This window comes from Diadema setosum, chromosome 2 (genome assembly GCF_964275005.1).
Source record: "Diadema setosum chromosome 2, eeDiaSeto1, whole genome shotgun sequence".
Lineage (NCBI taxonomy): Eukaryota > Metazoa > Echinodermata > Echinoidea > Diadematoida > Diadematidae > Diadema > Diadema setosum.
In genome coordinates this window covers 39,616,333-39,630,974 of record NC_092686.1, presented here as the reverse complement: position 1 = coordinate 39,630,974, position 14,642 = coordinate 39,616,333, and the positions used below count along the sequence as shown (strand labels likewise).

At 35.7% G+C, this 14,642-nt stretch overlaps 1 long non-coding RNA gene across 1 annotated transcript; it reads right to left on the bottom strand.

Annotated features, from left to right (window-relative positions):
* Nucleotides 1-1,990: 1,990 nt before the first annotated feature.
* On the bottom strand, nucleotides 1,991-13,302 carry LOC140244197 (uncharacterized). Its single transcript, XR_011902269.1, has 2 exons — nucleotides 11,599-13,302; nucleotides 1,991-2,498 (listed from the first exon to the last, which is right to left on the bottom strand). It is a non-coding gene; the product is annotated as an uncharacterized lncRNA (long non-coding RNA).
* Nucleotides 13,303-14,642: the final 1,340 nt, after the last annotated feature.

The following is a 14,642-nucleotide window of genomic DNA, read 5'->3' as shown; positions in this document are numbered from 1 at the left end:
GTACATGTATTCACACACATTTCAAGCTTCTATAGTTTATATATTCATTGCATTACTGCATACTGCTTCACGATATTACTTTTTATATCTATGTAGTCAGGAGAGGTCAAATTTTGACAAAATAAGTTTCAAAAATAAAATGAATTAAAAAAAAAAGGAAGAAGGAACTTCCAAGTTCCTGTACAACTGATCCCTAACAAGAGGTCATGAGATATTACCTGGGGCTACTTTATGTAACACTGTCTATTCTTGTCTCTCCCAAGGACAATGCCCAGAGCACCAATCATGTATGTGCGGCAGGTTTATTGGATTCTCCGCAATGAACTTGTCTAACATTGCACACTCCACTTTGTCATGTGTGCGCCTGTGAGTGTGTGTGTGTGTGTGTGTGTGTACAGCTCGACAGCACTAGAAGTCTTTGACACATGACAATGCCTCACAGGAAGTATCAAATTGATTATTCACTGACAGCAATTTTGGATGCTGTCGCTAAATTCTCTCTTCATCTAACTTCCTCTCTCTCTCCCTCACTTTCTTCAAATAATTTCGCAAACATATACACAAATTAAAGTACGAGTAAGGTACTTGATCACCAGATACTCTGAAAAAAACAATTATTGATTTTATGCAACATAATTTGGGGGGTATTTCATTGTTTGTGAGGATTCCAGTCAGCATATGGGCCCATGCATCATAGAAAACAGGTCTCTTGAATAATCATAACTTATCAATAAATGAGTGGGAAAAAAAATAAATCACTCAAGATCCCACAGATTAATGCAACAATATAGCCATACTACTCATGGGAAAAAAAAAAATGCAGTCAAACCTGTCAAAAGTGGCCACCCAAGGGAGACAAAAAAGTGGTCATTATAGATCATTATAGATCTTTAACATGCTTTTCTCTTGTAGGGAATTGTTTTCGGTGGTCATTATTATATGGCAGGTGACCACCATAGACAGGTGGCTACTAAGACAGGTTTGACTGTATTTCACAGCATGTTGATACAAGAGGGAGGAATTGTTTGTTATCATTTGAAAATATTTTTATTTGCTTCCCTAACCCTATGACATGAATCATGTGCATCATTCATGATAAACCTGTTGGTAAGTCTGAGAGATAAGAGTTCTTTATTGGTTTCATACTGGCAGCTTTGTAAATGGATCAAACTCTACAATCTTTCCTTACAGTGCAATGGTGTGCTCAAACATTGTACTCTCTGTTAGTTGATCTTTATATATAAGTGTGCGCGATAGAAGTTATACATTCAAAATTTTGAGATCCTGCTCTGCAAAGAGCCATATTTCAAAGCAGACTCAAGGATCAAATATGCATCCAAAATGCATAATTTTGATTGGATGAAATTCCTTCCCGCTTGTAGTAGGTATGTATGATGTTCAACAATGTTCCCGCCAACAAGACACAGGACCATCTGAATTTCTACTTCTGTCTACTCATACAGTCATGGCTCATTCACGTACAGTAGGATCTCAATTATCCGACCATCGATTACATATGTATCTGGATTCTCTGTTATCGTGACGTCATTGTGACTGGCTGGTTGACATTCTATTTTTGTGATGTTTTCATGTATTTTCAGGGGCAAATCTCACTCAAAAACACATACGTGACGGGACATATTTTAATCATCGCAGCATACTGCAATTGTGAGATGATATGTCAATGACTGGTGCCGTGCTTCTCACATACAGTTGTCTTATTTCTGTATCACATGAAGTACGAAATGTGGCAATGCCATGCAGATAATCATAATATTAGTAAATTGGTAATAACATGTGTGTACACCTAGCATGATATGCTAGAAAGTGCTGTATTTGAACATATCTCTGTTATCCAGCCAAATTGAATTATCCGGAGGCCCGCCGCTCCCGATGTGGCCGCATAATCAAGGTCCTACTGTAATGCTATAATTTCTATGCACACATCACTCTAAGGGCATATTAAAGAAAAACACATTCCATATTCAAATCAATTTCAATAAATTCTTTAATTACATCACAATGACAAAAGTTGTGCATTCTCACGGTTTCATGTCTTCCAAAAATAGTGAAATTGGTGACAATAGCATAGCTTAAATTAGATGAACCATGTCAACATCACCTAACAAGTCTTCCACTGGTTTACACACAAAACTTTACTAAATACCCATTCTTTTTTTTTTCACTAAATACCCAGTTACTTCTAGGTTACATACAATTGCAGGAGCAGTTTAATCCTCTATACAGGCTTTCAAGCAGGATAATGTATAAAAGTAGGAATAAAGTAGGAACAAAATCTCTAAAAAAGTAGGAAAAAGTAGGACATGACAGGGAAAAAGTAGGGCATTAGAGAAAAAAAGTAGGAATAAATCAGGACATGTGCAGGCTCTTTGGAGTAGTTTTCATCGATACTCACCAGAACTCTTGGTGTTACATGTAAATCTTAATTTGTACTCACAACCCTGCTGCCTCAGCCTCACTTTTGCTCCTGGGAGAGCCTGAAAAATACAACAAAGGCAGACGTTCGTTAGAATAATGTCAGGAAACAAGCACAAATGCATGTTCAACTGTACAGTCAATATGAATCTTGATCACTTATTACAATACTTATATAGAAAAGACATAATTTTGTAATTGACATGAACACCTACCATATATGTGATCCTGCATCGCAACACCAACAAAAAGTTGCCAAACATGGATTTTTAATTAAGAGCAGATTCTGAAAGAGCAAACTTAAATATGAAAAATGATGTATAACTCGATTCAAATGGACTCTCCAAACCTATCCTTATATTGGAATGAAAGCACACACTCCAGAAAATGTGAACTGAGAAAAGGGGCTCCAGAATGTTAACCACTGGAGCTACAACAATGAAGAGATTATCAGATTAAGCTGCGCATGCTTTATTAACACATTCTGTAGGTGATCAATGCCAACTTTCAAAGCAGAAGCATCGTCCTTTCTAAAGTTATTAGAGTTGAAAGTTAAAAGTATGGACAGGGTTTTTAAGAAATGAAAAGATGACTCTATGAGAAACACCTAATCACACCATTCTACCAAAAAGTGTTCCAGAAAAAAAAAAAAAAAAACCTGCTAAAAAACACAATTTCCTTTTCGTTTTATGATCCCACACTTTAGTATTATAGAAGAAGACTTGCTCTTTCAGAAAATATGAAAAACTCAAGATTGGCGGGATTGGCCCATATCATCTATTTTCAGTCCTAATACAAAATCAGTGCATGCAACCTTTTGTTGGTTTTGTGATGGACGGTCACATATCATCCCACAAAATATGACATAAACATTCCATGATGTGTAAGTTATACACCTATGCCAAAGGTATGTTATACACTTCCATAATTAAAAGATGGCATCTTTTATCTACATTCATTTGAATGTTTTGAAGTTGTGAAGATATGTGTTTCATTCCAAAATGTAAAAAAGATTGGAAATAAGGATATTTGACAAAAGCAACTTAAACTAGAAATGTCGCTTTGGCGACTGGTATGCCTCCGCCATAATGCATGATTTTCCCAGTAGGTCTAGATAGTACATGTGGACACTGTGTGATTACATTTTCACAAAATTGGCAAAAATATTGGAATGACAAGTTTGTCACAAATGTGTTGAATGTTCACCTTCCTTGACGTAGGTTTAATTGGATGAATAGGAGAGCATGTATCTAGGGATTTAAGGACTTTAACTTGACTTTGACCCATTCATACATTTAGGCATTGAGTAATTTTCAAGGTACAGGTGTGGAGAAAAAGTGCAATTTCTGAATTGAATAGTAAATTGTTACCATTTTCATCTCGCCCTTGACCCTAAAATTCATAAGATAATTACTTTCAGGTAGAACATGCACAATATGTACTAAGTTTCAAGGTAACTTGAGCCACTTCCGAGATATGGAGGAAAAAGTTAGTTCAGCATTTTCACTTGATCTTTGACCTTTTGACCTTTGAGGCAAAAAGAGAGAAAAAAAAAAAACTTTCCAGAGAATTTCTATTAGGTTACACACGCATACACCAAGTGTAAAAAAATAACCCTGCTGGCATTGCATAAATATGAGGGTAATAGTAAAATTTTGAAGTCTTGCACTTGACCTTTGACCCCTGACCTTTGACCCCATGAACCCTACATTCTCTAGATAATCACTTCCAGTCAGTAAATGTATATACTATGTTCCATGAAGATACCTTGAACAATTTTCCAAGGTACGGAAAAAAAAAAGAAGTTTTAATATTTTTACTTGACCTTTTGACCTTTGACCTTTGACCTCATGACCCAAACTTTCACCAGAGAATATTAATTGGGTAATACATGTATACACTAAGTTTCAAGAAAATCTCTTCAGGCATTCAATAGATATGGTGGAAATAGTGAAATTTTATGTATTTGACCCTGACCTTTTGACCTTTGACCTTTGACCTCATGACCCAAACTTTCACCAGAGAATCTTAATTGGGTAAAACATGTATACACTAAGTTTCAAGAAAATACCTTCTGGCATTCAATAGATATGGTGGAAATAGTGAAATTTTATGTATTTGACCTTGACCTTTTGACCTTTGACCTTGAGCATGTGCACCCAAAAGTTGATAGGCACAACTTCACCCCCTAATACACATACATGCCAAGTTTCATTAGGATACCTTAACAGGTTTCGATAGTTACCTTGTCCACAAAATTCATTACGGACGGACGGAAGGACGGACGGACGGACAACCCGAAAACATAATGCCTCCGGCACCACTTCGTGGCGGAGGCATAAAAACATGACACTTTTATCTACTTTCATTTGAAGTTATTCAAGTGATGCTTACAACAACTTAGTATGCTTTCAGGTTCCAGCTGAATGACCATGAGATAAGCAATATACTTACTTCCAAAAGACTTTCAATTTCAAATACATGTAAGCACTTAACATGTGTTCAAACATTTCAAAATAACAGGATAATTTAAACTACTTATATGTAGTGCTCAGTATCAGTCTCTGAGAGCATGTGTTATCATATTACATTTCTAGCAAGACATGCATGAAGAATGGGTTGTCTCATGACAGTGAGGCCTTACGAAGTGAAATTATATCTTTCCAAGAGACTTTCAATTTCAAATACATGTAAGCACTTAACATGTGTTCAAACATTTCAAAATAACAGGATAATTTAAACTACTTATATGTAGTGCTCAGTATCAGTCTCTGAGAGCATGTGTTATCATATTACATTTCTAGCACGACATGCATGAAGAATGGGTTGTCTCATGACAGTGAGGCCTTACGAAGTGTAATTATATCTTTCCAAGAGACTTTCAATTTCAAATACATGTAAGCACTTAACATGTGTTCAAACATTTCAAAATAACAGGATAATTTAAACTACTTATATGTAGCGCTCAGTATCAGTCTCTGAGAGCATGTGTTATCATATTACATTTCTAGCAAGACATGCATGAAGAATGGGTTGTCTCATGACAGTGAGGCCTTACGAAGTGAAATTATATCTTTCCAAGAGACTTTCAATTACAAATACATGTAAGCACTTAACATGTGTTCACACATTTCAAAATAACAGGATAATTTAAACTACTTATATGTAGCACTCAGTATTAGTCTCTGAGAGCATGTGTTATCATATTACATTTCTAGCAAGACATGCATGAAAAATGGGTTGTCTCATGACAGTGAGGCCTTACGAAGTGAAATTATATCTACCAATGAATTGACATCTTTATTTTGCAAATCCTGACCCACTACAAATCTACACACTCAGATACTGTGAGTTTATGGCACAGTGTCCACAACTGAATTTCCAGTGATATAGATTATCTTCATAATCATATGATATAGATGGAAACACAAGGCAAGCTCAATTTGAAGCACTTAAACCACTAGAACACAAAACAGCCACAGAGAGAGAGAGAAAAAAAAGTAAATACTTTACATTTCAGCATTAGAGAAATGTAGTATTCTTGCATGTAGAGTAACATAAGACTGTAATATAACCAAATGACTCCACTTTACAAGATGTGAGGAGCATACATGTACATCTGCTTTTTGTTTCTCACTCACTGTAGTCTTACCGACTTTATAGGTAGCAAAAAATGACTCTATTTTTTGATAATTTTCTGTAGATAACAAGTAAATAAGTTTTCATTTCTTTGGTGTTCTGTTGATGCTAGATTCCATCAATATTCTTGAATCAACTTACATTTGTTAATTTAGAAAGAGTTGTAGAAAATAATCATTCTGTACTTTCCAATGACTTAATACTGTTTGCAATATTTGCCACATTTACTGGACATAGTTAATAGTTCTTTACATTCAACTTTTTTTCAGCTCATCATGACCCTTTTTGTTGAATACACATACAGCTATTTGACCTTTTCAAGAAGATTCTCCATTTTGCAAATTATTATTCCAGCCACTTTTAAGTTCATTCAATATTCTTGAAATCAAACTTCTTCATATCTTCTGAGAATATTACATCCTTCCGCCTTTGAAATTTTACATGGTTGAGACTCTGCTTTTCATTCTCCAGATATTTTGCTGGCTCAGTATTTCAGCATGTTAATCTTATAAACTACTCTTTGCAAGATCTGGAGAATAAATAAACAGTGACTGTCATTATCATTTTAGTCCTTGCTAGCTTCTCTGATTTCTCTGGTTGTTTGAGTACAAATACACTCTAGGAGATCTGTATATTTACCATGCAGTTCCCATTCCCCCCCCCCCCCCCTTAAATACAGTGTATTTGTGCCCTTTCAATTTTGATACTCTCCATTGTTCTGTTGGTTTTCACCTTCAACTTAAAGTTTTGTATGTTGACACAATTGGCATACACATCCATCCATTCACTTTTTTTCTTCTTTAAAGGACAAGTTCACCTTCATTAACATAAGGATTGAGAGAATGTAGCAACATTATTAGAACACATCATTGAAAGTCTGAGGAAAATTGGACAATCCGTTCAAAAGTTATGAATGTTTGAAGTTTTGTGCAGTCACCGCTGGATGAGAAGACTACTGCAGTGTATGATGTCACATGTGTACAACAATATAAGGAAAATATAAAGAGAATTTCACAAAATTTCATTTTTTGAAAATAAGTACTCATTCCCTTGACTTGTTACTGACATATGTTATGGGTAATATTATTCCCATTGCATTTAATAGAAAGAGGCAAGTCAAGTGCTCTTTTATTATGTGAAAATAAGTGAAAATATGTTGAATTTTCTTTATATTTTCTTTATACTGTTGTACTCATATGACATCACGAGCCTTAGTAGTCTCCTCATCCAGCGGTTCCAACACAAAAATTTTAAATTGTCCAATTTTCCTCAAACTTTCACTGATGTGTTCTACTAACATTGCAGCATTCTCTCAATCCTTATGTTTATGAAGGTGAACTTGTCCTTTAAGAAGTTTCCCTGTCTCACATTTTACCAAGACTCTTTCAGATGGTTCAATATTTTTGATATGTCACTTCAAATGACTCATCACACTTTGACCACTTTCATTACGAGATTGCTGTTCTACCATTTTCTCATATCTTGTTCAAACTAGCTGGGTAATAAAAAGATGTTCAGCCTTAACTAAAATTTGCAAGATCTGTGGAATAAAAAGACATCATGGCTTCTAATTTTACTGCAACTTGTTTCCTCCAAACTTAACAAACTGTTCTTGGTGGTTCAACTTAAAACATCCACACACTTGCTCTTATTTGTGGAATATGCATTCATTATCTTTCCTAAATGTTAGGGTTTTTCTCAGGTAATGCTTTAGATGGCTTTTCTCTCTACATATTCCTGATAGTTTGTAAGTGTCGTCAGGAAGTGAACTTCAACGTCTCATGGTTTGAACTTCAATCAATCTTTAAACGTTACTGAAATATTATTTTTGTGTTTGTTTTCTGTGAAGTTCTTCCATTTCCTACTTTCTTTTAAGTTCTTCGAGGTAATGTATGTCTTACCTATGATGCAATTCAACTTAAAAACTTCAACTTAAAAAATTCAACTTAAAACATCCACACACTTGCTCTTATTTGTGGAATATGCATTCATTATCTTTCCTAAATGTTAGGGTTTTTCTCAGGTAATGCTTTAGATGGCTTTTCTCTCTACATATTCCTGATAGTTTGTAAGTGTCGTCAGGAAGTGAACTTCAACGTCTCATGGTTTAAACTTCAATCAATCTTTAAACGTTACTGAAATATTATTTTTGTGTTTGTTTTCTGTGAAGTTCTTCCATTTCCTACTTTCTTTTAAGTTCTTCGAGGTAATGTATGTCTTATCTATGATGCAATTCAACCTCTTAAAGGCCCATTCTCAGTAAAAGCGTTCAAATACGGAATTTTGGTGTCGCCGACATTCCATGACAGTTTGCGGTTCCCTGAAACCTATTAGAAATGTTTATAATATATCACAAGGACTTTATTTGTTAAAAATAGACACGATCAAATGCGGTTGTCTGCCTTTTTGTATAAAATTTTGCTGTTAAACTTCGTTAAGACCCCCAAAACGCAGTGTCGCCGGCTATTTCAGAATTATGTTTTATTGCTCCTCTCCGTCCACAAACACACTTTCCAAATATTATTTTCATGGACGATGAGCATATCATATGTGCCTATCACAATACTCAAAAAGTTCCAAAATTTTTATTGACTTCTTTTTTTATAGCCTTTTGAAACCTGTCGCCAAGTTCACCGCCAGATACGTTACCAGTTTCTTTAGTGTTACAGCATTGCGAAAATAACAAGACTATGCAATGACCCTGTGTATATGAAACCCTGAGGATATACTTCATACATTGCAAGTACTTAGATTTTTTGTGCAACAGCTCTTTTTTGAGAATACGGTACAATGTCTGAAATATCGGTTTTCTACACTTTTATTTGGACAGATACGTGACATACTTTTCACGCCACCCACTGCGACAGATATTGCAATGTCAGATAAATTGTATATTATACATTACTCCTCGGAATGACGCATCGATTCAACATTAAAGTTTAGTACAAGTGAGAAATATTTGGTAGATATCGCTCTCATAATGATATGATCGACCATATACGTTACCACAGATACGTTACCCCAGATACGTGACCGAATTTTGCTCATTGGTCTTGTGCTTTCTGGGGATCAAATCTGGTCAAAATTCATCCCTACACATTACATGCTTCGTTTTGTTGGACCTCAGGATTATATTCTTACACCAAAAGGACAGAGAGGTGAAAAAGATCAACACTTCCACATGATTTTTCTTTCTGCGCCAGTGTCTCACAACTTAATGCCAAGTTTTCCGACAGATACGTTACCACATAATCAAAATGCTGAAAAGAAATTGTAAATGTTTTTACAAACAAATCGTTATGTGCTCATAAACTCCAAAGTTCTATTCTATAAAACCCAGTCACTTTCATATTCTATGCAACAACTTTGAACGTTTATTTTACAAGACGAAGCTAAGATTCAGCATATCAGTTTTTTGCTTTTCAGATTTAGCAGATACGTTACGTATAATTCAGGGCACCCACAGTGACAAATAATGTTTTGTAAAACAAAGTGTTCATAAAACAATTCTGCATAGAATGACGCTTCCATAAAAAATTAAAGTTATGTTCAAATGAAGAATATTCAGTAGAAATTGCTTCGTAACTTCACCGACAGATTCATTTACGGTACGCCAGATACGTTACCAAACTTTGAAAGAGTAAAAAGTAGTTTATGAAACGCTTCCGAGAAAAGTTTCAGTGTTCTGTTGCATATTTATTCTAGTGTTTTTCAACATATGAAAAACTACTCAAGATTCATTGATAAGTTGAACAATTATTTATTCATTTTCATTAAAAGGGATGAGCCAAATACGTTACCATAGGTGAAACAACTGTTTAGCATATCGAGTTCATAGAGACTGTACCTACTTCCTTCTAAATGCCTGCAAAAATATATTTTTTAAACCTTGTTTGCATTATCCATCAAAACTATATGAATATTTATAGTCAGATGGATAAATACATTCAGACGTAAGATGAGAATATTCTGTGAATGAAGAACTCAGCTTTCACGTTTAGGGCTCTTTTCCACTACATTTCATAGTTTAAATATTACGTACAATGTTTAAAATGGTTAATTTGGGCTTACATCATTCATTTTTACATCAATTCATGAGGTAAATAATTAAACAGGTGATATTTATTAATTCATACACAACTAAAATTATTACTTATATTTTACCAGATACGTCACCAAAGGTGATTCGATGTTTTTCAATAGTTATTTCCCTAGGAAAGCAATTCATATTTGTTTCCTGTGAAATTCCAAATTGGATCGTTCCCTTTGCATGATTTGTGGGATTCGAAACTTTATTTGTAAGCGAAATTTGCTAAAAATACAAAGTGAATCTTAAGGTTATATTTCATTTCAGCAAAAAGCATATTTCAACCTACCACACAGAAATAATTTCTACCAATTAGCAAGGGATGACAACATCTTTACCTCTTGAAAAACCCCAATATCTTTAGGGGGGACAGATGTCTTTTCCTAAACAGAAATTGGATCAAAACAATAAATTTAATTCAGAGTTAGGAGTCCATTACAACATGTAAATTTGCGGTAACGTATCTGATTGGTGATCAAAAATCATATATGATGCTCTATTTCAATTCATTTTTACTCAATGAATGGCCATCATTTAGAATGTTCCAGTTTTTGTTTCCTATTTGACCGGTTTTCAAGTTTCCGAAAACACATCTTTGAATGTATTACTTTGTGGTTGATTTTTCGGTTTTACTCACATGGAATTGAACACTTAATCTGAGAATGGCCCTAAACAATACTTGTAAGATGTATACATTACAAGCTATCAACTTTTAAGATTGTCCATAAAGAGGTTTCTGCTCTATTAGTCTTTATCTTTCACGATGGCTAAGTAATTACTGTTGTTCTCACTCCTTGTTAACAATTTGTGGGATCTGTTAATTAAACATTTCTTCTTGTTCATCTGATTTTTCAGCAACTAACTTTCCTCAGCTGTTTACCTTCAGATGAATTAAGGTTTCTAGTAGTCATATCTACATGTACCACCTGCCCATGATTCAAATAGATATCACAAGTCATATGCCTCATGTTAAAGGTCCAGTTTACCTTTGGGAGCAGTGCTTTTGATTTAGCCTCAGTAATATGCAAGTTTCATGCAAATGGGTCCCTACTAATCCATGCTTTCTTGGGAATAACTCATCCTCACATGAACCAGATCAAGTTTCTGTGGTGAAAAACTTACTTTTATATTAAGTTTTTCATATTGTAATCATTGTTAATTATTATCAAAACATATATTACTGAAGGATTGCAGGCAAATGGGATCTGAAGGTGTCATTTCTTGTTTTGACATGACCTTTACGATTTACGTAGTAAACCATATTTTAGCAAAGGAAATTTCTGTTTTCTGAGGATTTGCATGCCAGCACATGCATTAGACATGATATGCTTGAACTCTACATTCATTTAAACTGGCTGTAGGCAGCATTTTTCCCTCAGTTGTATTCTTTGGAAGTCACATGTCAAATTCTACTTTTACGTATATGGCAAGCTTACCTGGTAATTTTGAGCGATGATGAGAGCTGGTTGAGCACTGCTCTAAGTCCTAGGCTGCAATATCAGTGGGATCAATCACATCTGCACAGGAGCAAAAGCTGAGGCTGGCAGCAGTCTTGTGGTTGATTGGTCTGTGTTATCCCTCTTTCATAATGAAGAGGCTCTCCCCACCAGTAAGAATCTGCAACTAGAGTCTACTTATCATTTCTGAATATAAAATATTCAAGTACCGGGTAGCCTTGCACATTTTTTTTTTTTGCGGGATTTTTCACCAAAAAAGTAGGAAAAAGTAGGAAAAAGTAGGATTTTGAGCAAAAAAGTAGGAAAAGTAGGGACAGCAGTAAAAAAGTAGGAAAAAGTAGGAAAAGTAGGGCCACTTGAAAGCCTGTTATAGCACATTTGTCTACAGATGTGAAGATTTATCACACATTACTGCACTTTGAAAGGGCGGATTAATACCCTTTTCAGTAACTCTGCTGGCTCAGGTAAGGCCCGAGCTAAGTCATAAAATTTTTAGTTTATGAATGGGTCGCGCTATTTTCGCGGTGCAGTAAGCTAGCACCAGGCGCGGGCCAGGCTAAGGCCTGGCACCACTCAAAGAGATTGTGAACAATAGCAGCACCAGGCTCACGCCAAAATTCCTTGCATGGTCAAAGGTCACAATTACGTGGCCATGCCTCCGCTGGAGCGCGCGTTCAGTTACCATGGTAGTTATCCCTTACATGACCGAGCTAATGAATGGGTCATCGTCAAAGTAGTGCGGCTCTGCTATAGTTACTGAAAGCAAGTTTTACTGCTTGGCTCGGGCCAATTTAGCTCGGGGCAGTAGCTGGCCAAAAATGTATGAGTTACTGAAAGGGGTATATACATGTATTTGTTAACTTTATGTATGATCGGGCCATACAGAGATCAGAAAAATCAATGTTTATTACTAATTCCGTATTTCTAGTAAAAGCATACTCAAGATTCATTGGTGTCAAATAGTACACTGATGTTTCAAGTGTTAAGACATTCTACTTTTTTGGGAAGGAATTAGACAGTACGAATGATTTTTGCAGGATTAAACAGAAGAAATATTTTCATCAACCTTTATGGAGATAAATAAATAAATAAATAACTAGGTGGGAAAACTGTGGTCTGACATTTATAGTCCAAGTAAGATGAGCATGGGTGTCTCTGACAATCATGATTACAACATGTACATTTGCCACATATACTATTCAAATGAAAATTGATATCATATCACAATGTAGTCAACATTAAGGTCTTGAAACAATGGACATGGTATAATTTGAAACAATGTAAATTCCTTTCATTCTGTAACAAGATCAACATTTGACATCATGCTTTAGGTGAGGAGACATATTCTCTTCAGAGATTTTCAACCATCAATTTTTCATTTCTAGTTGATATGAGGTCTCTGCTTTTACAGGCTGGACACATGGAAGCTCAGTTTGGGATTGGCAGCTTATGCACATAACCACTGTTACAGTTATCATTACGCTTGTACACATTGCATGTGCTCCATATCACTCTGTATCACAACTCACACTATACAGTATGTCCAAAAAAAAAAAAAAACAACAGGATTTTCGCATTGATAACTTCTGATATGAATAAACTGTCTGAATGCTACTTCAAGGTCTTAAAAAACAACACCTTAGCTACATTTTGCAGAAAACCCCATTTAATTTGGTCAAGTGGTCACAGTAGTTACGTTCAGACGGCAGGCCCTAACCTCGAGGTTAGGAAACCTCGAGGTTTAGCTCTTGCCCCCTAACTACGACGTGTGTCCACACGACGAATCTTAACCTCGAGGTTACGAAACCTCGAGGTAAAGCTTCTGCCCCCCGTAACTACGAGTGGGTCCCACTCGATGTTAAAACCACAAAACCGGAAGTTTCAGCCCACACTGCTAAAAAGACGTCTATTTATTCTTTAGTCCAACCCTGTCGGACTCGCTTACAGGTACTCTTGTTCTCTGTCATGGTATGCAGAGATAGCACTGCACTGATGACTTTATGCCTTTATGAAGATATTCGTCGAAAAAATTTTTTTTTAGCGTCGGAGAAGAATATAGAATACAGTAGCGAGTTCGACGTGTTCAGTTTCAGAGATCAAGCGCATGGGAAGAAAAGATGATGTTGTTGTGTCATGCGTCATAGGTTTTTCACGTGTAGTGTATTTGTGGTGTACGTTTGGGAGGTTGACCCGGAAGCAGAGGGAAATTGTGGGGGCTGGAGTTTACGGCGAGGTCACTCTTAACTTTGAGTTCGTTGTTTTTTGTGTCCTCACGGTGCTTAACTACGAGTGGGGACCCCCCGCGGCTCGTGGTTAGAGCGCTAACCATAAGATTTCTCGTGGCTCGAAACATCGAGCAAACCTCGAGGTTTGCTAACTACGAGTGCGTCTTCACGGTCCCTAACTACAAGCTCTAACCTCAAAGTTTCCTAACTTCGAGGTTAAGGGCTGCCGTCTGAACGTAACTAGAGATATGTGGATCTTTGTAAAGCATGTTATGGATCTGTTTCTTCAAAGTTTAGTACTTGGATGCTCTTGGAGCTGCATAATCATATTAACGTGTGAACACAGTGGACAGAACTTGGAGGGAAGGGATTCCTGACATTCTCTACAAAAATCCTCATTTTTCTTTGACCATTGAAGCAAATCGGATGGGGTTTTCTGTAAGATGTGGGTAATAAGTTGTAGTTTCATACCCTAAAATTGTATTTGGATTGACTAACTATTTCAGAAGTAATCATTGTGTAGGGTCCCATTGTAATTTTTCTGGGGGACATATGGTAGTGTGTCTCTGCATATCTCAGGCCAAGAGGCACCAGTATCTTCATAGCTTCTGCAATGCTGATCATAATAATTATATATATATATATATATCTATATACATATATATATATATATATATATATATATATATATATATATATATATATATATATATATATATATATATATATATATATATACATATATATATATATACATATATATATATTACCGTTCTCGTGAAAAGCATCACAGTGCAC